General features: G+C 41.6%; 1 pseudogene; it reads right to left on the bottom strand.

The window, feature by feature from the left end:
• Nucleotides 1-161: 161 nt before the first annotated feature.
• LOC146648980 (uncharacterized) lies at nt 162-26502 on the bottom strand (annotated as a pseudogene).
• Between the last annotated feature and the right edge of the window lie 39 nt (nt 26503-26541).

Here is a 26541-nt window from a genome sequence, read left to right as displayed (position 1 = left end):
CTAGAGAACGGATGGCTTGTTATCATTACATGAAGTGATTTAGAAATAAGCTGCCAAGTGGCTGCTGTGGCTGCTGCTGCTGTTGCCTTTCTAAGATGCCCTCCACAATCTTCTCTATTGAGACTTGTGTCAGTGGTGTAGACAGGGCAGGAGGAGGCGGGTTAAAGACGGAAATGATAACCCTCCTGCTGTGAAGTGCCTCGGACAGGAATCCAGATGGGGACCTTGGCACCTTCACCAGGGACATGGTTAAGCTGAAGAGTCCCACCGTACCTAAACATTACACCCTCTGAGAGTTCAGGGTCACTTAGGCAGCCACGCAGAATGTGCACTGCGTCACGTCTTCAGCATGGATGGCTTGAAGAGTGGGACGTTGTTGGGGTCTGTGGCCAGGTGAAAATGGTTCAGGACCTTTTCCACTCTGTTCAGCAGCTCAGTGGGTTGTGGTATTTGGATCCTGCAGTGCTCCCTTATGTGTTGCTTTGTGGGATTAGCAGGATGGATGCCACAGAACTTATAAGCATCCTGGAGCCTCTTCAGGTCTGCCTGATCAACCACTGAGAATGCCGCAGAGAGAAGCTGGCAGAAAGTGCTGAACAGAGGAAGATGCTCAGAGGTACACTCCCGCAAAAATCGCCTCAGGCAGTGGAACAGGTCCAGTTTTACAATAATGTTCTTGTTGTAGTGGGTTCGAGAGGCACAGCTGTTTGCCACTGGTCCAGATGTGGCCGCAGCAACAACAGCAGGAGTGGTTTTTCAGGCATCCCACGATAGATTTTCGACAGGGATGCAGTCTGGGATCTTAAATGGAGCACAGCAATCCCTAAATGTAAGAAATACAAATACATGTAAGTATATGGAATATTATGTGTGTGCATCAAATTGATCTGAAAAAGAAAAACTCAGTTTTTCCAGACAGATTAGCAGTTTGAATGACAACGATGATTACGGTTTTTACCTGTCCACCCAGTGGTAGCCGGCCTTTTCCACTCCTGCATCACTGTACCTCTTGGCCATTCCCTGGTACATGGGCTCCAAGGACCTTTCTGTGTCAGACTGAACCATGACCCATGAAACAATCAGCCAGTTTTCATTCATTATGGAATAACTGGACATGACCCCAGATGCCAGCATGACTTTTCGTGCCACCTTCCTGATGTGGTCAGACCTGGAAATGTGGCCAAAAGTGCCCTGGAGGAGTTTGGATATGGCTGGATGTTGATGGTCCCGCAGTGAGAGCTCTGTACCAAGACAAGGAGTTTGTGCTTGTGTGCTACATATTCCCCCTATTACTGCCAGAGGGTGACAACCCGCAATTATGGTCAAAAACCTGCCAGATCTCTACACTGTGTTCGGGGGGGATTCAGGTCTCTATGGCAACAAAAGACAGCCTGTCTTTAGACATCTCCAGGAGAAAATGTGACTGAAATGATTCAGGCTTGAGGAATGGCAGGGTTTTTGTTACTTTTGATTTTCATGGAACACACACATGCAGGCTGCTGCAGTCTGCCAAGTGCTGCTCAGAATTATTTAATTGTGGTCCAGCTGACTGCAACAGATATTTGACTGATGTGGACACAGCATGATGGGACCACCCAGTAATTCCAACTACACAGACTATATCGATCCTTGGGGGAACAACCTATATATGGCATCAATCTCAATAAAATGTTGTAATAGAAACTGTACTGAATACCTCAATTTGTCATGCAAATCTTGCACCTAGTTCATGAATTCATTACATCTAGGCTGGTCTACTGTAATTCATTATTATCAGGATGTTCTAAAAACTGCCTGAAAAGCCTTCATTTAATCCAAAATGCTGCAGCAAGAGTACTGACGGGGACTAGAAAGAGAGAGCAGATTTCTCCAGTACTGACTTCTCTTCATCGACTCCCTGTTAAATCCAGAATTGAATTCAAAATCCTGCTCCTCACATACAAGGTCTTAAATAATCATCCCCACATCTTATCTTAATGACCTTGTAGTACCATATCACCCTATTAGAGCACTTTGCTCTCGCACTGCAGGCTTACTTGTTGCTCCTAGAGTATTTTACAAGTAGAATGGAAGAGCCATCACTTTTCAGGCCCCTCTTCTGTGGAACCAGTTTGGATTTTGGAGACAGACACTATCTCTACTTTAAAGTTTAGGCTCAAAACTTTCCTTTTTGCTAAAGCATATAGTTAAGGCTGGATCAGGTGACCCTGAATCCTCCCTTAGTCATGCTGCTGTAGGTGTAGGCTGCTGAGGGATTCCAATGAGGCATTGAGCATTTCTTCTTCAGTCACCTTTCTCACTCACTATGTATTAATAGACCTCTCTGCATTGAATCATATCTGTTATTAATCTCTTTCTCTCTTCTGTCTTTATCCTGTCTTCCTTCTCTCAGCCCAACCGGTCGCAGAAGATGGCCCCGCCCCTCCCTGAGCCTGGTTCAGCCAGAGGTTTCTTCCTGTCAAAAGAGTTTTTCCTTCCCACTTTCGCCACAGTGCTTGCTCATAGGGGGTCATATGATTGTTGGGTTTACATCTGTATGTATTATTGTAGGGTCTACCTTACAATATAAAGTGCCTTGAGGCGAATGTTGTGGTGATTTGCCGCTATATAAATAAAATTGATTTGAACCGAATTTTCTCCACAATAGATGTGTGTCGTTTGTCTTCAATGATGAGGTATCTGGAGACTGCTGTCTTCAAAAGTGTTTTGTCATGCTCAATGATGTTGTTTGACCACTGTCACTTTTCTGCAGCCATTGGTATAGCTAATTTGATTCCACCCCATGTTTTACAGGCAATCTCACTTTGGTTAAGTCACCCTAGCACTAGTGGTTTTAACTTAATCCAGATTAATTTAGTACAAGACTCAATAGTCCAGGTGGTAGTAATCACTGATTAGTCTGTGTTTCGGAAAGGGGATTATCAAGAACTGATTAACAATTATAGATTATATAGACGCATCTTTGTTCCCTACAAGAATTATGAGGAAACACTACACAATGTGTTACTCTTCTATCACTCCCAGTTTCAACATTTTGCCCATTTTCTTCTGAACAATTTGCCTGTTGTGCTCGAGTCAGGCTATGAGTGCATTATCACCCCAGGCTGTGTTTCAAAATAGCGCTCTATAAATGGTAAATGGCCTGCATTTGTATAGCGCTTTTCTAGTCCATAGGACCCCAGTCATTCACCCATTCACACACTGGCGATAGGAAGCTACATTGTAGCCACAGCTGCCCTGGGGCGCACTGACAGAGGCGAGGCTGCCGGACACAGGCGCCACCGGGCCCTCTGACCACCACCACTCTATAAGCAAAGTAAGTTTCTGGGGTGGCTGTAGCTCAGGTGGCAGAGCAGGTCAGCCACTAATCAGAAGGTCGGTGGTTCGATCCCAGGCTTCCTCCTGGCTGCATGCCAAATATCCTTAGGCAAGATACTAACCCCATGTTTGCCTACTGGTGGTGGTCAGAGGGCCCGGTAGCGCCTGTGGCCGGCAGCCTCGCTTCTGTCAGTGCGCCCCAGGGCAGCTGTGGCTACAATGTAGCTTGCTATCGCCAGTGTGTGAATGACTGAATGTAGTGTAAAGCACTTTGGGGTCCTTAAGGACTAGAAAAGCGCTATACAAATGCAGGCCATTTACCATTTAAAGTCAGGCAGGGGGGAGAACAAACCGCTGCAAAATTGAGGTCACTTTTTCTTTTATTAGATTAACAAGTTCAATGCGGCTCCCTATGTGGATGAGAGCAAGTGGTTCAGAAAATGTGGTGCTTGGTCTTTCCCCCAGTGGTAGGACCTCTATGTACATTCTGATTAAGTTATGAAGTTTATGTGAACTTATTAGCCTTATGATTTTACAACTGAAACTTGTGTAGATATAGGACCAAATGGCATCAAATGGTTTGACTGTATAGTACAACATACCCCAAAACTTCAACATTTACATACTGACATTATATCTTAAGCTTTGACTTTTACTTCTTCAAGAAGCATGTCTCCTTTCTTAATTTGACTGATCTCACATATGGTGGAATTATATAATGTCAAGTCTGAGAGCACCAGTGATTCCAGAAAATAAACGTGACAGTAACTCATTGGACACAGTATTAGATGATCACTTTTTATTAACAACTCTTTTATGTAATAAAAAAGTGGAATCTTCAAAAACAAATACAATGCAAAAGCCCTCAAATAAGGCATTTCTTGGGCTTACTGGGAGCAATGGAATAAATTGCACCTTATTTTCAGAGTCCTTTCCCCCTTCACTCATCTTCTCCTGAGGCTCCTGCTGTACTTTTTTTTTCTCTTTTCTACTTTGTCTTCACGCTTCATCTTCTCCAGAGGCTCCTGCTGTACTTTTTCTTTTCTCTTTCCTACTTTGGCTTGACTCTTCATCTTCTCCAGAGGCTCTGCCTGTATCTTTTCTTCCTTCCTTTGCCTTTTGCCGCTCATCTTCTCCAGAGGCTCCTGCTGTACTTTTTCTTTTCTCTTTCCTACTTTGGCTTCACTCTTCATCTTCTCCAGAGGCTCTGCCTGTATCTTTTCTTCCTTCCTTTGCCTTTTGCCGCTCATCTTCTCCAGAGGCTCTGCCTGTATCTTTTCTTCCTTCCTTTTCTTTTTGCCGCCCATCTTCTCCTGAGGCTCCTGTTGTACTTTTTCTTTTCTCTTTCCTACTTTGTCTTCACTCTTCATCTTCTCCAGAGGCTCTGCCTGTATCTTTTCTTCCTTCCTTTTCCTTTTGCCGCTCATCTTCTCCTGAGGCTCTGCCTGTATCTTTTCTTCCTTCCTTTGCCTTTTGCCGCTCATCTTCTCCTGAGGCTCTGCCTGTATCTTTTCTTCCTTCCTTTTCCTTTTGCCGCTCATCTTCTCCAGAGGCTCTGCCTGTATCTTTTCTTCCTTCCTTTTCCTTTTGCCGCTCATCTTCTCCTGAGGCTCTGCCTTTATCTTTTCTTCCTTCCTTTGCCTTTTGCCGCTCATCTTCTCCAGAGGCTCTGCCTGTATCTTTTCTTCCTTCCTTTTCTTTTTGCCGCTCATCTTCTCCAGAGGCTCCTGCTGTACATTTTCTTTTCTCTTCCCTTCTTTGCCTTCACTCTTCATCTTCTCCAGAGACTCTTCTTGTATCTCTTTCTCCTCCAGTTGTTCTTTATTTTAAGAAAATAATCATTTACTTACTGATTAACTTAACATTGTTCATATTGTGCAATATAATGTTAATATTTACCTGAGGTTATTATTGCTGCAGATGACATTCCACTTTGGTCTTTCTTGTTGTTATCTAAGACCATATGAGAAATAAATAAATACCACTCCACCTTAAAGTTCTTTGAACTTGTGTATTTTTACTACAGCTGCTGGTTTCCAGTTACCAGATCTGGGTATGGTGTCGTCAAAGAGAGTTGACTGATGAAAAGTTAGCCTCTTCAAGTAACTGGTTTGGTGAATCACACTTTTTTCTGAACTCTGAGTCACAGTCATTGCTGTGTCTTGGCTTACATAGACCTGCTGCATCTGAAAAATTATGATTGACAAAGAAAAACAAGGTTACTTTAGCTCATCTAGATGTAATGTTCAGATTTGTTATGCTGTAGTGCTCTTACACCAGGAGGGACCTCCACTGCGACCTTGTCCATCTGTGGAGAAATGGTCAAACAATTGTTAAAGCAATTTTGAGATCACACACCTCAGTACAAGAAAACTTGAAATGTAATCAGTTTCACACAAAGGCAAAGATCTTATTTCAAAACATACATATCTTTATTGTAAAAGAAAATGTCATCAGGTGTGATTTACAGTTTTGTTGACATTTGTTATCAATTGTTCTTACCATGGGTGTCTTGAGAGTGACTGAATTCAGAATAACAACTGGTATTTGGTGTTGTAATGGTAATGAGCTCATCGCTGTTTCCCTGTCCTGTACATATAACACACAGAAATGCAAGAAGAAAAAAATTATAAACCATCTTCATGTTGGTATTTATGGTTTTAGAAACAAATCAAACTGCCAGGAATGGACTTCAGCCCCCTATTTGTGAGTAAAAGCATTTGGTAAAAGTTACAAGTGCTGATTTCCTAGCAAATACTTTTAGGACATTCCAAGTACTTAGAACTCACTGCTGGTGTTATACATACACCAGTACGATCATTACTGCAGCTTTCTACTCCTCCTCATGACCTCACTAAAAATGGACTGCAGCTAACTCACCTCTTCCTCAAACACATCTTTTCTAAATTGTCTTTGAATTGATCTTGTGTATGTTTCCCATCACCTGTTCCATCCTCTTCAAATGAGCTGAGTTCTTCTTCATCTAGCTCAGGCCTGCCCAATCCCGGTCCTCGAGAGCTACTATCCTGCAGCTTTTAGATGCATCCCTACTCCAACACAGCTGAATCAAATGGTTTGATCTCTTCAGCATGCCATCATGTTTGGCAAAGGCCTGATAACAAGCCATTCATTTGATTCAGGTGTGTGGGAACAAGGATGCATCTAAAAGCTGCAGGACGGTAGCTCTCGAGGACCGGGATTGGGCACCCCTGATCTAGCTCCTCCCTTTAGGGGTCACTACAGTGGATCATCTGCCTCAGTCTTATCCTATCCATAGCCACCTCCTTGGTCATACCAACCCTATCTATATCCTCCATCACTACTTTTTTTGCTAGGCCAGCCATTCGACAAGTCAATGGCTGTGAACAAAGAGAAACGTGTAAATAACTCGTGAAAGAATAAAGTTACGTTGAAACCAAGCACACCATTGTTTTTCTTGTGACATTACCAATAAGTTTAATGTGTCACATGGCCCTCTTCCTATTGACAAAACAAAAGTTGTATCCAAGATGGCCGACTTCTAAATGGCCACCATGGTCACCACCCATCTTCAGGAGTTTGCCCCCTCACATATACTAATGTGCCACAAATAGGACTTTAATATCACCAACCATTTCCATGTTATTACGGTGTATCCATATAAATGGCCCACCCTGTGTATATTTTGCTCATTTTCCATGGATGTGTGGAAACAGAAACTGCTGGATTTTTCTTGCCCACCTTATGAACCCATTCTCTCGCTTCATCCTCTTCCTCCTCCTCTTCTGGATTGTCTTCCTGTGTGAGTTTCCCCACACCTGTCCTATCATTTTTGTAAAAGATGACCATCTGATTTTAGAAAAGTAAAAATAAAAAGGTAAAAGATTAGTAATCAGTGAAAACTGTTAAGTCTAATTGTTGGATGTTGTCATTGTGTTTCTTAAATTTGTAAGGTCTGAGTTCAATCTATAGGATCAGGACATTCCTTTGTCTCTGCCCACCTCTCCAGCCACTCTGTGCTGGGGGAGGATTATTGTAGACACGTCCCTTGTGAAGATTCTGTTTGATGTTTGGTAAGCTTCCTGCCCTTTGTATGGCTTCACAGTTTTGTGCATGGTGAACCAATACAGGAATTGAACCATATATTGGGTGTGGGGGAGATTACAATTTTATGACTAATGATGTTGTTAGAAACAGTTGGAAGTCATACATACAGACACACATTCTTGCACATGCATACAGATGTTTACACATACACACACATAGTGCCTTGTCTTAGAACCATTGGGAGGTTTTACAAAGGGAGGTGCTTTTGCTGTGATGTATATTGTAACAGTTTGTCAATAAATAGCTGCCAGCGAGCTGCTCTTTGAAGGACTTTGGGCTGGACACAGGCTAGGAGCGTGAGCTCCAAGAGCTGGTTCTTGACCAAAGACCCTAGCTAGCGAGTTGAAGATGTTCTGTTATGTCTTGTCTTCTTTATGAGGAATAAGTCTCTAAACTAGCGGGGCTTGTGGAAACACAGACCCAAAAAAAACACTAAAACAAGTACAAGAACATACATTACATACTTTTCTCTTGCGCAACTGGTATGTCACTTTTTGTAGATGCTCCACCTCCTCTTTCAAATCCTGTTTAGTTTCGTTTATTGTGGTTCCAGCACTACAGGCAACCTCACCCTGACCTGGGCTCACCATCTGTTTATGGTACAAATTAAATATGTTTTGTTCATGATGGAGTAAATGATTATATATGAAAGAAGTGCAACCAATCAAAACTCTTACCAAGGGAATCAGGGCACACATACCTTGTTACTGCTACACTGGAAGAGCGTTCTGTCTAAAAGCTCCTCTGTTCCTGATGACTGCTGCTCTTCCTTTTCAGATCCTTCACTGTCCTCGTCCTGCACAGATCCTCTGTCCTCTCTCCTTTTCCTTTTCTTTGCTGCACATGTTGGAATTGCATTTGTTGTCAGTGCTCGGCTCTGGAGTGTGTCCTCTGCAGGGTCCTCAGCTGTGCAAAGCAATATTACTAAATATTAGTAAATGTAAGTGTATAGATAAATGTATAACTTGACTTTCGCTTTTTTAAATAACCTTGGTAAAATCTGTTGGCTGTGATGGCATCATGGCACATAAATGTTGCCACTCTAAATGTTACTTATGGCCATTGATCAGTGAGTTTTGGTCAGTGGTTGTTAATCAATGGTCATGAGAATTTGCATAATTAATATTAAGGAACTGACCTCCCAGCCCATTGTTCCTTCAGTGGGCTGGTTTCAGTCATTATGCAAATGTACTGTTTATAAAAGATTGGGGAAACCTGCAGTCAGCTGAGACTGAAGAAGTCACTTGGATGAGTTCAATGGTTCAAAGGTCTTAAAATATAAAACATATGTAATAAAAAATGATCAGAGTGCTAAAACAGAGCTTTTCTCTCTTTTCCTAATTATAAAGTAGTTTTATTCTTAATCTAAGAGAAATCACAATGTAAATCTGATCAATATATTGATAACAAATGCAAAAGTGTTTGAGTAGTACAAATGGCTGTTATAATGACTGAGTTCTTTGTGTGTGTGTGTGTGTGTGTGTGTGTGTGTGTGTGTGTGTGTGTGTGTGTGTGTAATGAGAGAATAGAATAACAGTGATTCTAATAACAGGCCTCAGAGTGTCTGACCTTGGTGTGTGATGTATAATGTGACACAGTGGAGCTACTAATCTCAAAGAATATCTGGCAAACAAAATGTATGTTTTCATAAAACAAGTTGGATAAAAAGTAAAGAAATAAATGGCAATTAACTGAATTCTAAAAAGCATTTGAATTGAAAATTGGATTATGTTACAATGAATGTTCATGTGAAAATGTCCTAAAGACAAATCTAACTGAAGTAGAATCACATAAACTGAATGAAATGTAGGGGATTACATCCAGATGTGATTCAATGTGAATTCTTTATGTTAAGAATAACAATGAAAATGTAATGAAGCGTTTTACAAGTTTAAACATTTTTAACTGTTTGTCAAATCTTGTCAGATAGATATACATTGATAGATAAGGTGTGAGAAGATGTGACGTCCAGTAGGAGAGGGGGGAGAAAGGGTGAGAAGGTGAAAAAGTGAGGTAAAGAAAAGATTTTTGTCTTCTGCAAGATGAGCAGCCCAAAAGATTGGATCGAAGGGGTTCACAGTTGAAAACCTGTCCAACCTGTGAATTCATTCCTTTTCGTCTGCTCATTGTTGCTGTGTTAGGGGGTTAATTTAGAAGGATTTTAATTTACATCATAATTCCAGTAGATGCCCAGCTGATTGCTCATCCTTCCTCCAACCTCTCTTCACCAAAGAAAAGAACAAACTCAACATTACCTCAGAGCAGCCTAGTTGGATAAGTAGAGTTTAAGTAATCTGATTATTTTTTGGGATTTTTTTTTTTTCCTCTTATGTGCCTGCCCTTAACCTCTAAATTGTGGACACCTTTTATGAAACAATAAAGGTAAAAGTCTTAGTATTATTCTTTATAAGTGCAAATAGCTCTTACACTTTACTCTAGCCATAATATTGAAAATAATCTTTCCAATCATTCCAGAAATAACAAGATCAAAATGTGCAGGGCTCCATCTTAATCCAGAGCTGCACATATTTCACTGCAATGGTGATGTGTTTTTAACCAAGCTCCACATTATTCTTCAATTTAAACTGGACATCAGAGAAACGTAGTCATCAGACAGAAAAGACATGAAATCCATTTCAATGTGTGGATCACAGTGATGTAAAGATCTGTAGGTGCTATGTCTTAACCCAGACATGGAGTCTGTTAATTTTACTTAAGAGGGATTATACAATCTATTTACAGATTTAAGCGTTGCAGTGATCCATACCCAGTGCGGCAGCAATCTTCTGGGGAGCCTCTTCAATTAACAAAGCATGTTTTTCTGCTTGGACAAGTCTGTCTGAAAACAAATGTAAGCACAATCCCTTAGACAGTTTACCTACTTTAATGACATAATGTTAATAAAAGAGGTGGAGATATGTATTATAGACGTACTAGACTTAGATCTCCACACATTCAGCTGGTGCACGACTACTTCACGGCCAACATCTCTGTAACGTGCCCTCAGTTCGACCAAAAGGGCGTTGAACCTTTTTTTTCCAAGTCTGACTTGTGGTGGTGACATGTTTAATATATATTTCATGAAAGCAATAGCATCCATGAGATAAGCTCTCTGAGTTGTTGGTTTAAACCCTTTTGCTTGCAGGTGTGCTAGAAAACTCCAAAGTCAAAAATACAAATTAGTTCATGTGTTAAACTGTATATGCACACATGTATATAGAAACTAATAATCATTCAAATTTAACACTTACTCACGGACTTTTCCATGGTTCCTCAGAAACAGAAGGTCAACGTTTGGAATCGCTGGGTCTGCCATGAATTCCAGAAAATGGATGACATGGGTGGCCCGCTGCTTTGCATTGTCACATATTTTTCTGCTAGGGTTCACACCTTCTGCATGGACCCTAAATTCTTCCACCAGTCTTACTGATGAGGAAAGAATAGACATCATATCAAAGTACATTTGTATAGCACTCATATTTAGACCTCAGGTCTTTTACATCAGGGGGATTTTGTTGACAAAACAAATATTTTTTCAAGCTTCTCAATGCATAAAGAAAACCTCAATGAAGAACAATTCTTAGCCTAGAAGAACTCACTCTTCACAAATTAACTGAGTAAGAATTCCTATTCCAGGATGGTCAGTCATACTATGTAAGATTCTCTCCAGTTAATACATTTTACATAGGGCTGGGCGATATGGCCTAAAATCCATATTGGGGTATAATTTGAAGCACATGCGGTAACGATATATATCGCGATATATTATTTTCTTCTGTATAACGTATTTTCCACACTATAAGGCACACTTAAAATCCTTTAAATTTCTCAAAAATCCAGAGTGTGCCTTATGTATGAATTCTGGTTGTGCTTACTGACCTCGAACCGATTTGGGCGTGCAGAAATCTGTTAAAAAATGTTTTAGTACAACTTTGGTAAGCCGCACTGCTTGATGGATTGTCGGAGCATTACGGCTGCCGTAGTGAGGAGCTTCGCGGAGTAATCTGGGTCCAAAACTCTGTCTGTTTCAGGTCCCAAAGTCAAACGAACACAGAGTTAAAAACGGTCTAAATTCTTTCACCTAAAAATGACATACCATGTTCTGGGAGATTTTTGAAACTAATTAAAATGTACAGCTCTGCTACCACTTCCTACGGAGCCCCGCAAGGGACATGGGAGAAAAAAAATTAAGATTGACTTTTGCGAGATCTCGCAAAACAAACTCGGGATCTCGCAAAAGTTTTAGCTGCATTCTTCGAAGGCTGCCAGCTCGAAGCCGACCGGGAGGTCGAGGCACGATGTGCCGGGAGAGCGGTGTTCCTCCCGGCTGTAGTAGGTCTCGACCTCCTGTTAGCTTCGAGATGGTGGGTGTCAGATCTCCGAAAACGTCTGAGCACATTTGCAAATATATGATGTCTTGTAAACCGAGCAGGTATCTGACGTTTACACAACTACATTCACGCTTCAAAATATCTTAAAAGTGTATTTTGTGACCCAGAAAGAGTAACATTACAACTAAGTAGCTGCCGCCATTGTTGGAATTCAACTTTTGCGAGATCCTGAGTTAGTTTTGCGAGATCTCACAAAAGTCAGTCTTAATTTTTTTCTCCCATGTCCCCTGCTGGGCTCCGTTCTGAAGACAGAAAACTAAACAGCAGTGGCGTTTGCAGGGTTACTGAAGTTGGACTACCTGGTATATAATGTTGTGCTACGTGATTGCCAGCGACACAGCAATGTTAGCATAACATTAGCACAGTGAAGCTGGAGGATGAACACCAGCTTTTGTTTCCACTCAATAAAAGTTAACGTGAGGGATTCTGGTGGTCAGGGACAAATGCAATCGCATAGCAAGATGCTATACACGGGCCAAACTTCAGTCAAGAGAACAACTGAGATTATTCCACAATACAAGGTTAGTTATTAGTACAGGGAGTGCAGAATTATTAGGCAAGTTGTATTTTTGAGGAATAATTTTATTATTGAACAACAACCATGTTCTCAATGAACCCAAAAAACTCATTAATATCAAAGCTGAATGTTGTTGGAAGTAGTTTTTAGTTTTAGCTATTTTAGGGGGATATCTGTGTGTGCAGGTGACTATTACTGTGCATAATTATTAGGCAACTTAACAAAAACAAATATATACCCATTTCAATTATTTATGTTTACCAGTGAAACCAATATAACATCTCCACATTCACAAATATACATTTCTGACATTCAAAAACAAAACAAAAACAAATCAGCGACCAATATAGCCACCTTTCTTTGCAAGGACACTCAAAAGCCTGCCATCCATGGATTCTGTCAGTGTTTTGATCTGTTCACCATCAACATTGCGTGCAGCAGAAACCACAGCCTCCCAGACACTGTTCAGAGAGGTGTACTGTTTTCCCTCCTTGTAAATCTCACATTTGATGATGGACCACAGGTTCTCAATGGGGTTCAGATCAGGTGAACAAGGAGGCCATGTCATTAGTTTTTCTTCTTTTATACCCTTTCTTGCCAGCCACGCTGTGGAGTACTTGGACGCGTGTGATGGAGCATTGTCCTGCATGAAAATCATGTTTTTCTTGAAGGTTGCAGACTTCTTCCTGTACCACTGCTTGAAGAAGGTGTCTTCCAGAAACTGGCAGTAGGACTGGGAGTTGAGCTTGACTCCATCCTCAACCCGAAAAGGCCCCACGAGCTCATCTTTGATGATACCAGCCCAAACCAGTACTCCACCTCCACCTTGCTGGCGTCTGAGTCGGACTGGAGCTCTCTGCCCTTTACCAATCCAGCCACGGGCCCATCCATCTGGCCCATCAAGACTCACTCTCATTTCATCAGTCCATAAAACCTTAGAAAAATCAGTCTTGAGATATTTCTTGGCCCAGTCTTGACGTTTCAGCTTGTGTGTCTTGTTCAGTGGTGGTCGTCTTTCAGCCTTTCTTACCTTGGCTATGTCTCTGAGTATTGCACACCTTGTGCTTTTGGGCACTCCAGTAATGTTGCAGCTCTGAAATATGGCCAAACTGGTGGCAAGTGGCATCTTGGCAGCTGCACGCTTGACCTCGCTTATTTTTCCACACGCTTCTTGCGACCCTGTTGATTATTTTGAATGAAACGCTTGATTGTTCGATGATCACGCTTCAGAAGCTTTGCAATTTTGAGACTGCTGCATCCCTCTGCATCCCCTTCTCATTACAGAGATGCACATCACCTAATATGCTTAGTTGGTAGTAGGCTTTCGAGCCTATACAGCTTGGAGTAAGACAACATGCATGAAGAGGATGATGTGGACAAAATACTCATTTGCCTAATAATTCTGCACTCCCTGTATACTGCAACAAGATGGGAATAGACCAGCTGCGAGAGAATTCAACATTAATGAATCAATGTTACGCAAGTGGAGGAAGCGCAGTTTTTGGCTTTCCCCATATTTCAAAAGTGCTTCATCTCTTTGCTATGACTGTTACCTGGCATAATTTGCAGATGATAATGGTTGTAGCTACGATGCTTTCGACCAAAACAGGCGCAGCTTTATGACATCATCAACATGCACTATCGCGGTAGAGCGGAATAGTCAAAATCTCTATCGTTGGCCAAATTTATATTGTTTCAATCGCCCACCCCTAATTTACAGTAGTAAGTTTGATAAGATATATTATTTACCATAGTGAGGGGCTTTGCTGAGTGAAAACCGTTTCCGTCTGCTATATTTAACCTGAAATAAAAAAAAATCATTAACCAGATTTGTTTATCAATAGTAAATGAAAGAATGTTTCACAATGAGGTGTACAATCACAGGAGGTAAACAATACTCACATTTGCACGCTTGGTTGAAGAGTGTATCTGCTTGAGCTCATGATTCCTTTCAATTTCACACTCTAGCAACTGCTTCACCACCTGTAGCTCAGTGAACAGTATCTGACAGTTTTTGCAACCAGGAGCAGGTGTCCTCGGGAGAGGACGTCCCCTCCATTGCTGTACTGCATAGTAAGGTGCACTGCTTGGGATTAAAACATCAGGAGATACCCCTGTTGAATGACAAGTAACCTTGCTGCTGGAGATAGAAGGAGGCTGCATAATTGGGATGGTGTGGTCACTGAGAGTGTCACTGGCAGAGAGAGGAGGCTGTAGGTTTGGTCTGGTAGAGTCACCCAGAGCCTTGCTGTCAGAGGGAGGAGCAGGCCGATGGTTCAGTATAGCATGGTCACTGGGAGCCTTGCTGGAAGAGGCTATAGGGGATGCAACCTTGGACCTTGCCTCCAGTGCCCTAAAGATGCCCTCCTCAATCACTGTATAATCCACTTCACCCACATGTGAGACCATTTGCGGTGTGGGATTTGATACCCTCAGAAGTGCAAGTTCCTTAGCAACGCATCTGTCCTTGGCCTTTTGCATGTAAAGTTTAATCATAGGTTTCTGAAAAAGTTAGCATTAGAAAGGATTAAGATTAGATTTTAATTAATTGGGCATCCTTCATGTTTTTATCTATGCACACAACATGCTTTCTAGAGCTCGAGGAACATTATATAAATACAGCATACGGACAAAGAAAGAACCACCGTATTCTTCTATGGAAACTGGAAGACTTTCATTTCACCAGAGTAACAAATATGTAAAATGCAAGGTGCTAAATGTAAGTCCCTTTAACATAAACATCTGATTCCAGAGATCAAGGGCTGCCTCACCAACACACAAAAACCACACAGAGACACCACAAAGTCAATAACATACCTGTAATTTGTGGACCTTTTCCAGGTGCTTATCAAGCCGATTAAGATGTTTTGACTGACATAAGCGGACTGGACAGTCCAGATTTGTAGAAAAGCTGTAAAAATAGTCAAAATAAAATGCTGAGTAGGATGAAATAGAAATTGGGTGTATATAAAAGTTAGCAATTAAATAAATGCAGTGATTCGAAAACATGTAAATTTAGTCTCTTTCAGAATTTATTAAGACACTTACTGCCGATGAGAAAATTGGCTCAAAAGAAGCAGCTCAATTTCATTTACCACCTTCTCTGTGACTCTTAGGTGCTGAACAATATCAGCATATACATGTCCACATATGGGACACTTGTGTCCATTTCTGACATAGTGATGCCTTTGAGACTTTGAGGCGACAGCAACCTGTTGCCGTTCCTCTGTCCTCTGTGGCAACTCACTGCTCACGAACGCCCCCTGTACACAAAAAGAAGACGCATACAACTACTAAAAAAGTTTTATTTTTTGTCTTACTCTTACTTAATATTTACAAATGCCAATGAAAATAAATTATCTGCAGTACTGTTAGTAATTCTGACTACTTTTGATTTGACCTTTATATTTCTTTGAATATATATACTGTCTTTGAATTCATCATGAGTACGTTTCCCACTACTACTCCTCCTCATGACCTCACTAAACAACATCTTCAACATCTGCCAGAAAATGCTCTGGATTTTATACGAGTCTGTTGTGGCCAGTGCGATCCTCTATGCTGTTGCATGCTGGGGGAGCAGGCTGAGGGTAGCAGAGGCCAACAGACTTGATAAACTGATCCGTGAGGCCAGTAATGTTGTGGGGATGGAGCTGGACTCTCTCAAGGTGGTGTCGGAGAGGCGGATGTTGTCCAAAATAAAGACAATGTTGGATAACACCTCCCACCCACTCCATGACATGCTGCTCAGTCACAGGAGCACATTCAGTGAGAGACTGAGAGTACCGAAAAGCACCACTGAACGACACAGGAAATCTTTCCTGCCTGTGGCCATCTCCCTGTACAACGCATCCACTTAACACACTGGTTACTGCTACAACTACACATGTTTCTTCTTCAGCTATTTATTAATAAGTGACTCATGTACTGGAACAAAAAAATAATTTCCACCAGGCATCAATAAAGTATTCTGATTCTGAAAAAATGGACTGGAGCTAACTCACTTCTTCCTTAAACTCATCTTTTCTGAATTGTCTTTGAATTTATCTGGTGGAGGTTTCCCATCATCTATTCCATCCTCTTCAAATGAGCTGAGTTCTTCTTCTTCTTCTGGCTCCTCCCTTTAGGGGTCACTACAGTGGATCATCTGCCTCCATCTTATTCTATCCATAGCCGCCTCCTCCATCAAACCAACCCTATCTATATCCTCCATCACTACATCCACGAACTTCTTCTAAGGGCTTGCTCTCTCTCTCCTGCCTGGCAGCTCCATATGGAACAATATATTCACTATGCCTCTTCTACATATGTCCAAATCATGTCAGCTTTGCCTCTCTAACTTTGTGTCCAAACCGCTCAACATGAGCTGTCTCTCTAATGCACTCATTTCTAATCTTCTCCATTCTGGTCACTCCCAAACAAAATCTTAGCATCTTGAGCCCTGCCATCCCCTGCCTGGCCTTTTGCACTGCTTGTTGCTTTGGATGCTTGACTCCAGCTATTTAAACTCATGTACCTTCAATACCTTTACTCCTTGCATATTTCATATGAGCTGACCATCTGACGCAGAAGAATACAAAGACATATTTTGTTGAATGCATTGAAACTGAGAACAAATTTTACCTTTTCCATGGCCACCTTGTGAATCATTTGTCCCAAATGTTCTGCTTCATCCTTTGAATCATCTTTAGATTCATCCTGTGTGGGTCTGCTATCATGTGTCCCATCCTCTTCAGATGCTGCCGCCATCTGTTTTCAGAGAAGACAACAATATGTTTGGCTAATTTTTGATAGATAGATTGTGGAAGCACTGAAACTGAGGATGAATTTCACATCTCTTTGTGGCATAGGACACCCAGTTTTGTTTTTCATGGCTACCTTAGGAATCCTTTTACGTTCTTGTTCTTCCTCCTCTTCTGAATAGCCTTCAGATTCATCCTGTGTGGGTTTCCAGTCATCTGTCCCATCATCTTCAGATGAGCTCACAGACTGTTATTAGAGCAGAAAAATATATATTTTGCTCATTTTCCATGGATGTGTGAAAACAACATATTTACAGAAACTTAGCTGGATTTTTCTTGCCCACCTTAGGAACCCATTCTCTTGCTTCACTCTCCTCCACACCTGTCCTATCGCTTTTAGAAAAGATCACCATCTGTTTTTAGAAAAGTAACAAAACAAAACATAGAAAATAAAATAATTTCCAACAGTGCATTTTGAGATCTAAGCATCCCAGAAACTGCACAGACATATGTCAGACATAACTTAAAACCACCAGTATAGGTTCATCAAGGCCCTGAGGGGAAAAACTACGTTTCCCACAAAATATTATGTTACTTCCGGTTTTGGCAGGTAATGGCAGACATGCATCCTTTTTTTTTTTTTTTTTTTTAATTTTGTTTTTAAAATTTTGGTCGCCAACGGAGAGTGTTTGGTAGCGCTGTCCTCAGAAAACACCGTTTGTACTGTTTCGAATCATAACTCTGGTTTTACGTGGCCTATTAACACAATTAAGAGAATATCATTTGAAGTCCGCACTTTCAACACAAGTTGAAATGGAGACTGGGGCTGTGTCCCAATTCAGAGACCGCACGCTTGAAGTACGCATTTTGAGTGCGATTACGTCACCGCCACGTGACGACTGTCCCAACTCGAAGCGTACTTCAAATGCGCCGTCGATTTCCCCAAATATCAAGCGTGGTCCGGTGCACGCTTCGTGGTCCCATATATCCCACAATTCATAGCGCGGCGGTGGGTGTGGATAATTTTGCTGCAAAATCCACATAAAATGTAATAAATAAATCATATAATACAAAAATCAACTATTCACATTTCAACTTTTAACTATTTAAATTTTCAGCTTTTTCCTTTTACAAATTTAAAGTGAAAACAACACAAAACACTGCAAACCACAACACAATTAAATATAAATTATAATATGAAAACAAAAAGAACATGTATATTCTCTGTCATATGGGCCCGCATGAATAAACTTTCTGAATCCTTTATCATCTGCAACCGAAAATAGTTGTGGATGATTACTATACCTTTCTATCCACTGCGGTCAAGTGAGCCCTCACTTACGAAGTCGCAGTCAAGCTAGCCGCCCCGCCAGCCGCACCGAAAATGTGGTTGCACTACTCTTACGTATATTACGGTATGGGTGAAGACCGGCTTAGAAACGCAGTGTTTTGTGTCCTGACACTATTTTACTTCACAATCCACTCCCATTTTTAGTGTATCTCCACTTTCCCCCCTGTGATCCACAGCCCAAATTACTGTATGATTCAGAGAAAATTAACAATAAAATTTACCCAATTTACTCAACTATACTTTTAATGTCCTCATCTTTGAGCTCAGATTACAGGAAAACTATAAGAGGTGACGCAGATATTTCACTGGATTATGACTCTGGGTGACCCCCACTCTGCACCCTGTGATCCACAGCCAAAATTACTGTATGGATTTTGAGAAAATTCATAGCAAAATCTTCCCATTATGCTTTACTGTACTCCACATATTGACATCTTTGAGCTCTGATTACAGGAAAACTGTAAGAGGTGACACAGATATTTCACTGGATTCTGACTCTGGGGGACCCCCACTCTGCACCCTGTGATCCACAGCCAAAATTACTGTATGGATTTTGAGAAAATTCATAGCAAAATCTTCCCATTATGCTTTACTGTACTCCACATATTGACATCTTTGAGCTCTGATTACAGGAAAACTGTAAGAGGTGACGCAGATATTTCACTGGATTATGAATCTAGGCCATCTCCACTCTTCACCCTGTGATCCACAGCCAAAATTACTGTACGGATTTTGAGAAAATTGATAGTAAACTTTGCACAATTTACTCTACTGTACTCTATATATTCTCATCTTTGAGCTTAGATTACAGGAAAACTGTAAGAGGTGACGCAGATATTTCACTGGATTATGACTCTGGGTGACCCCCACTCTGCACCCTGTGATCCACAGCCAAAATTACTGTATGGATTTTGAGAAAATTCATAGCAAAATCTTCCCATTATGCTTTACTGTACTCCACATATTGACATCTTTGAGCTCTGATTACAGGAAAACTGTAAGAGGTGACACAGATATTTCACTGGATTCTGACTCTGGGGGACCCCCACTCTGCACCCTGTGATCCACAGCCAAAATTACTGTATGGATTTTGAGAAAATTCATAGCAAAATCTTCCCATTATGCTTTACTGTACTCCACATATTGACATCTTTGAGCTCTGATTACAGGAAAACTGTAAGAGGTGACGCAGATATTTCACTGGATTATGAATCTAGGCCATCTCCACTCTTCACCCTGTGATCCACAGCCAAAATTACTGTACGGATTTTGAGAAAATTGATAGTAAACTTTGCACAATTTACTCTACTGTACTCTATATATTCTCATCTTTGAGCTTAGATTACAGGAAAACTGTAAGAGGTGACGCAGATATCTCACTGGATTATGACTCTGGGTGACCCCCACTCTTCACCCTGTGATCCACAGCCAAAATTACTGTACGGTTTTTGAGAAAATTGATAGTAAACTTTGCACAATTTACTGTACTATACTCTATATATTCTTATCTTTGAGCTCAGATTACAGGAAAACTGTAAGAGGTGACACAGATATTTCACTGGATTATGACTCTGGGTGACCCCCACTCTGCACCCTGTGATCCACAGCAAAAATTACTGTACAGTTTTTGAGAAAATTCATGGTAAAATCTTCCCATTTTGCTTTACTGTACTCCACATATTGACATCTTTGAGCTCTGATTACAGGAAAACTGTAAGAGGTGACACAGATATTTCACTGGATTCTGACTCTGGGGGACCCCCACTCTGCACCCTGTGATCCACAGCCAAAATTACTGTATGGATTTTGAGAAAATTCATAGCAAAATCTTCCCATTATGCTTTACTGTACTCCACATATTGACATCTTTGAGCTCTGATTACAGGAAAACTGTAAGAGGTGACGCAGATATTTCACTGGATTATGAATCTAGGCCATCTCCACTCTTCACCCTGTGATCCACAGCCAAAATTACTGTACGGATTTTGAGAAAATTGATAGTAAACTTTGCACAATTTACTCTACTGTACTCTATATATTCTCATCTTTGAGCTTAGATTACAGGAAAACTGTAAGAGGTGACGCAGATATCTCACTGGATTATGACTCTGGGTGACCCCCACTCTTCACCCTGTGATCCACAGCCAAAATTACTGTACGGTTTTTGAGAAAATTGATAGTAAACTTTGCACAATTTACTGTACTATACTCTATATATTCTTATCTTTGAGCTCAGATTACAGGAAAACTGTAAGAGGTGACACAGATATTTCACTGGATTATGACTCTGGGTGACCCCCACTCTGCACCCTGTGATCCACAGCCAAAATTACTGTACGGATTTTTAGAAAATTGATAGTAAACTTTGCACAATTTACTCTACTGTACTTTTAATATTCTCATCTTTGACCTCAGATTACAGGAAAACTATAAGAGGTGACGCAGATATCTCACTGGATTATGACTCTGGGTGACCCCCACTCTGCACCCTGTGATCCACAGCCAAAATTACTGTACGGATTTCTGATAAAATTAAATCCTATTCCATTACCAAACAAAATGAGTTCATTGAAGTATTTGCTTAACTACAAGAAATGTCTTTCCACACACAATTTAAATTTTTCAAAATGTCATTCACACACCACCTCAAGTATCAACTTCAGTTTTAGACATTATTTATTCAGTGCTTAATCACAACAATAGTCAACTTAAGGCACTTACATAATAAGTTAAACCTTACAATAATACATACAGAGAAAAACCCAACAATCATATGACCCCCTATGAGCAACAGTGGGAAGGAAAAACTCCCTTTTAACAGGAAGAAACCTCTGGCAGAACCAGGCTCAGGGAGGGGCGGCCATCTGCCTCAACCGGTCAGGGTGAGAAATTACATTTCTCAGATTACTGATTTCTCATATTACTACTACACAGTTTAGATACACTCAACAAAAATATAAACGCAACACCTTTGTTACTGCTCCCATTCCCCATGGGATGGACGTAGAGACCGAAAATTCATTCCAGATACACAATATAACCATCCCTCCCAAACAGTGGTCACAAATCAGTCCAAATGTGTGGTAGTGGGCACATCTGCCATATTGAGATAATCCATCCCACCTCACAGGTGTGCCACATCAGGATGCTGATCTGACATCATGAGTAGTGCACAGGTGTACCTCAGACTGCCCACAACAAAAGGCCACCCTGGAATGTGCAGTTTTGTCTCACAGCAAAATGCCACAGATGCCACAAGCAATGAGGGAGCGTGCAATTGGCATGCTGACAGCAGGAATGTCAACCAGATCTGTCGCCCGTGCATTGAATGTTCATTTCTCAACCATAAGCCGTCTCCACAGGCGTTTCAGAGAATATGGCAGCACATCCAACCGGCCTCACAACCGCAGACCTCGTGTAACCACACCAGCCCAGGACCTCCACATCCAGCAGGTTCACCTCCAAGATCGTCTGAGACCAGCCACCCAGACAGCTGCTGGAACAATTGGTTTGCACAACCAAACAATTTCTGCACAAACTGTCAGAAACCGTCTCAGGGAAGCTCAACTGCATGCCCGTCGTCCTCATCGGGGTCTTGACCTGACTCCAGCTCGTCGCCGTAACAGACTTGTGTGGGCAAATGCTCACATTCGATGGCGTCTGGCACGTTGGAGAGGTGTGCGCTTCACGGATGAATCATGGTTCACATTGTTCAGGGCAGATGGCAGCTGAGAATGTCCCAGTTCTTGCATGGCCAGCATACTCACCGGACATGTCACCCATTGAGCATGTTCGGGATGTGCTTGACCGGCGTATACGACAGCGTGTACCAGTTCCCACGAATATCCAACAACCTCGCACAACCATTGAAGTGGAGTGGACCAACATTCCACAGGCCACAATTGACAATCTGATAGACTCCATGCGACGATGTGTTGCACTGCATGAGGCAAATGGTGGTCACACCAGATACTGACCGGTTCTGGGTCCCCAGACCCCCAATAGCGCAAAAAACTGCACATTCCAGGGTGGCCTTTTGTTGTGGGCAGTCTGAGGTACACCTGTGCACTACTCATGATGTCAGATCAGCATCCTGATGTGGCACACCTGTGAGGTGGGATGGATTATCTCAATATGGCAGATGTGCCCACTACCACACATTTGGACTGATTTGTGACCACTGTTTGGGAGGGATGGTTATATTGTGTATCTGGAATGAATTTTCGGTCTCTACGTCCATCCCATGGGGAATGGGAGCAGTAACAAAGGTGTTGCGTTTATATTTTTGTTGAGTGTATCTAAACTGTGTAGTAGTAATATGAGAAATCAGTAATCTGAGAAATGTAATTTCTCACCCTGACCGGTTGAGGCAGATGGCCGCCCCTCCCTGAGCCTGGTTCTGCCAGAGGTTTCTTCCTGTTAAAAGGGAGTTTTTCCTTCCCACTGTTGCTCATAGGGGGTCATATGATTGTTGGGTTTTTCTCTGTATGTATTATTGTAAGGTTTAACTTATTATGTAAGTGCCTTAAGTTGACTATTGTTGTGATTAAGCACTGAATAAATAATGTCTAAAACTGAAGTTGATACTTGAGGTGGTGTGTGAATGACATTTTGAAAAATTTAAATTGTGTGTGGAAAGACATTTCTTGTAGTTAAGCAAATACTTCAATGAACTCATTTTGTTTGGTAATGGAATAGGATTTAATTTTATCAGAAATCCGTACAGTAATTTTGGCTGTGGATCACAGGGTGCAGAGTGGGGGTCACCCAGAGTCATAATCCAGTGAGATATCTGCGTCACCTCTTATAGTTTTCCTGTAATCTGAGGTCAAAGATGAGAATATTAAAAGTACAGTAGAGTAAATTGTGCAAAGTTTACTATCAATTTTCTAAAAATCCGTACAGTAATTTGGGCTGTGGATCACAGGGTGCAGAGTGGGGGTCACCCAGAGTCATAATCCAGTGAGATATCTGTGTCACCTCTTATAGTTTTCCTGTAATCTGAGCTCAAAGATGAGAATATATAGAGTACAGTAGAGTAAATTGTGCAAAGTTTACTATCAATTTTCTCAAAAATCCGTACAGTAATTTTGGCTGTGGATCACAGGGTGAAGAGTGGCGACAGCCTAGAGTCAGAATCCAGTGAAATATCTGCGTCACCTCTTACAGTTTTCCTGTAATCGGAACTCAAAGATGTCAATATGTAGAGTACAGTAAAGCAAAATGGGAAGATTTTACTATCAATTTTCTCAAAAACTGTACAGTAATTTTGGCTGTGGATCACAGGGTGCAGAGTGGAGACAGCCTAGAGTCAGAATCCAGTGAAATATCTGCGTCACCTCTTACAGTTTTCCTGTAATCGGAACTCAAAGATGTCAATATGTAGAGTACAGTGAAGCAAAATGGGAAGATTTTACTATCAATTTTCTCAAAATCCATACAGTAATTTTTGCTGTGGATCACAGGGTGCAGAGTGGGGGTCACCCAGAGTCATAATCCAGTGAAATATCTGCGTCACCTCTTATGGTTTTCCTGTAATCTGAGGTTAAAGACGAGGATATTAAAAGTACAGTAGAGTAAATTGTGCAAAGTTTACTATCAATTTTCTCAAAAACCGTACAGTAATTTTGGCTGTGGATCACAGGGTGAAGAGTGGGGGTCACCCAGAGTCATAATCCAGTGAGATATCTGCGTCACCTCTTACAGTTTTCCTGTAATCTAAGCTCAAAGATGAGAATATATAGAGTACAGTAGAGTAAATTGTGCAAAGTTTACTATCAATTTTCTCAAAATCCGTACAGTAATTTTGGCTGTGGATCACAGGGTGAAGAGTGGAGATGGCCTAGATTCATAATCCAGTGAAATATCTGCGTCACCTCTTATAGTTTTCCTGTAATCGGAGCTCAAAGATGTCAATATGTAGAGTACAGTAAAGCAAAATGGGAAGATTTTACCATGAATTTTCTCAAAAACTGTACAGTAATTTTGGCTGTGGATGACAGGGTGAAGAGTGGCGACAGCCTAGATTCAGAATCCAGTGAAATATCTGCGTCACCTCTTATAGTTTTCCTGTAATCTGAGCTCAAAGATGTCAATATGTAGAGTACAGTAAAGCAAAATGGGAAGATTTTACTATCAATTTTCTCAAAAACTGTACAGTAATTTTGGCTGTGGATCACAGCATGCAGAGTGGGGGTCACCCAGAGTCAGAATCCAGTGAGATATCTGCGTCACCTCTTTCAGTTTTCCTGTAATCTGAGCTCAAAGATGAGGACATTAAAAGTATAGTTGAGTAAATTGGGTAAATTTTATTGTTAATTTTCTCTGAATCATACAGTAATTTGGGCTGTGGATCACAGGGGTGAAAGTGGAGATTAACCAAAACTGGGAGTGGATTGTGAAGTAAAATAGTGTCAGGACAGAAAACACTGCGTTTCTAAGCCAGTCGGCACCTATACCGTAATATGCGTAAGAGTAGTGCAACAACATTTTAGGTGCGGCTGGCGGGGCGGCTAGCTTGACTGCGACTTCGTAAGTGAGGGCTCTGTCACTACCCGATCCGTACCGGAAACCCGATCGGTACCCCGCATGCGCAAATCTTACGTCACTTCCTCTCTTTGCCAACATTGCGACATTCAATATATTTGAATGGTACGGTTAGCGCCCAGTTAGCTCCTAGCATTTCTCAACAGCTCTGCCTCCTTTTCGACTGCCCGGGACATTTAAACAATGGATAATCCGTATACAAAGAAATTCATGCTTTTCTCCTCAACAGAGAGCGTCCCCCGATTGAGCAACAGCGCCGTAAAATAAGAAGAATGGCGCCTAATTACAGAGTTAATAATGCAGACTTTGTAATATCTCACGTGTAGATTCATCAGCCAGATTAAGTGTTTACTGACAATTGACAGTGATAGCGGACATCATCATCACTATTCCAACAATCCTCTCCTCACAGACAAGCATAAACACACTCGACTATCGCTAAATCAGATTTAACACACGTTTGTAATGACGATAATTCAGTTTATAATAGGGTTTATTCGCTCGGTCAGCAGGTGGCGGTATCCTCGTACACTGGGGAGTAAACTGCCATTAAACGAACAGAAGAAGAAGAAAACATCTGCACATGCGCGGTACAGATCGGGTAGACCCGATTTGTACGGTCAGACTTTACACATGCGCAGTAAGGATCGGAGAGTCCTGATCTGTAACTTTCTTTTTATTTTTCGTTTTTGTCTACATCGTACTGAAATGCTTCATTATTGCAAACATTTTAAGATATACTTGTTATTCTTAACATTTTAACAGATACGCTGACCCATAACTATCGTAAAACGCTACGACCGGAAGTAAAAACCTTTCGCGCATGCGGGGTACCGATCGGGTTTCCGGTACGGATCGGGTAGTGACAGGCTCACTTGACCGCAGTTTCTATCCCTGGCTCTCTTTCTCTCTCTCCCCCTCTGGCTGTTCCTGTGCTACTGAGAGTAACTACCGCCCCTCCCCCCCTCTGCCCACGTGCAGAGTGAAGCGGAAAAAACGTGCGGGAGAGAGAGAGAGAGAGAGCGAGAGAGAGAGAGAAAGAGAAAAAAACCCGCGTGACGGCTCGCGATAAGGAGCCGGCTCCCGTCGTTCACGTCAAAGAGACGGCTCTAAGAGCCATTTCGTTCGCGAACGACCCATCACTAACACACACACACAACAGCAGCCCCTCTCGCTTGGTTTTTGCATTTGCGCTCGCTAACAACGTGTTGCTGGCGCTCTCAACATTTCTGCCCGTGCGCGCTCAACTCTTTCTCTACACCGTTATATTTGTGCCACAAAAACAGCCAGACAGGACAGGGTTAAAAAAAAAACCCAACCATAAACAAGCAAACGAAAAAAACCCGACAAGGTACCTGTTTGTACTCATGTAACTTTTGAAAGTTAGCTTCATACCTGAGAGCTGGTACCTTCAAACTCTTTCTTCTTTCTTTCTTTCTTTCTGACAGTCGTATTGGCGGTTGGCAAACAATTGAAAGGTGCATTTACCTTCAAATTCATCATCCATGGTGCTTCGAAACTCTCACTAGAACAATCTGCTGCTGTACTCATGATCACATGACATAGATGATTATGATTGGCTGCTCAAAT

Source organism: Rhamphochromis longiceps, linkage group LG17 (assembly GCF_057381845.1).
Source record: "Rhamphochromis longiceps isolate RC_006_pf linkage group LG17, R_longiceps_female_GT1.1, whole genome shotgun sequence".
Classification (NCBI taxonomy): domain Eukaryota; kingdom Metazoa; phylum Chordata; class Actinopteri; order Cichliformes; family Cichlidae; genus Rhamphochromis; species Rhamphochromis longiceps.
Note: the sequence above shows the minus strand (reverse complement) of the source record. Positions and strands in the feature narration are given on the sequence as shown.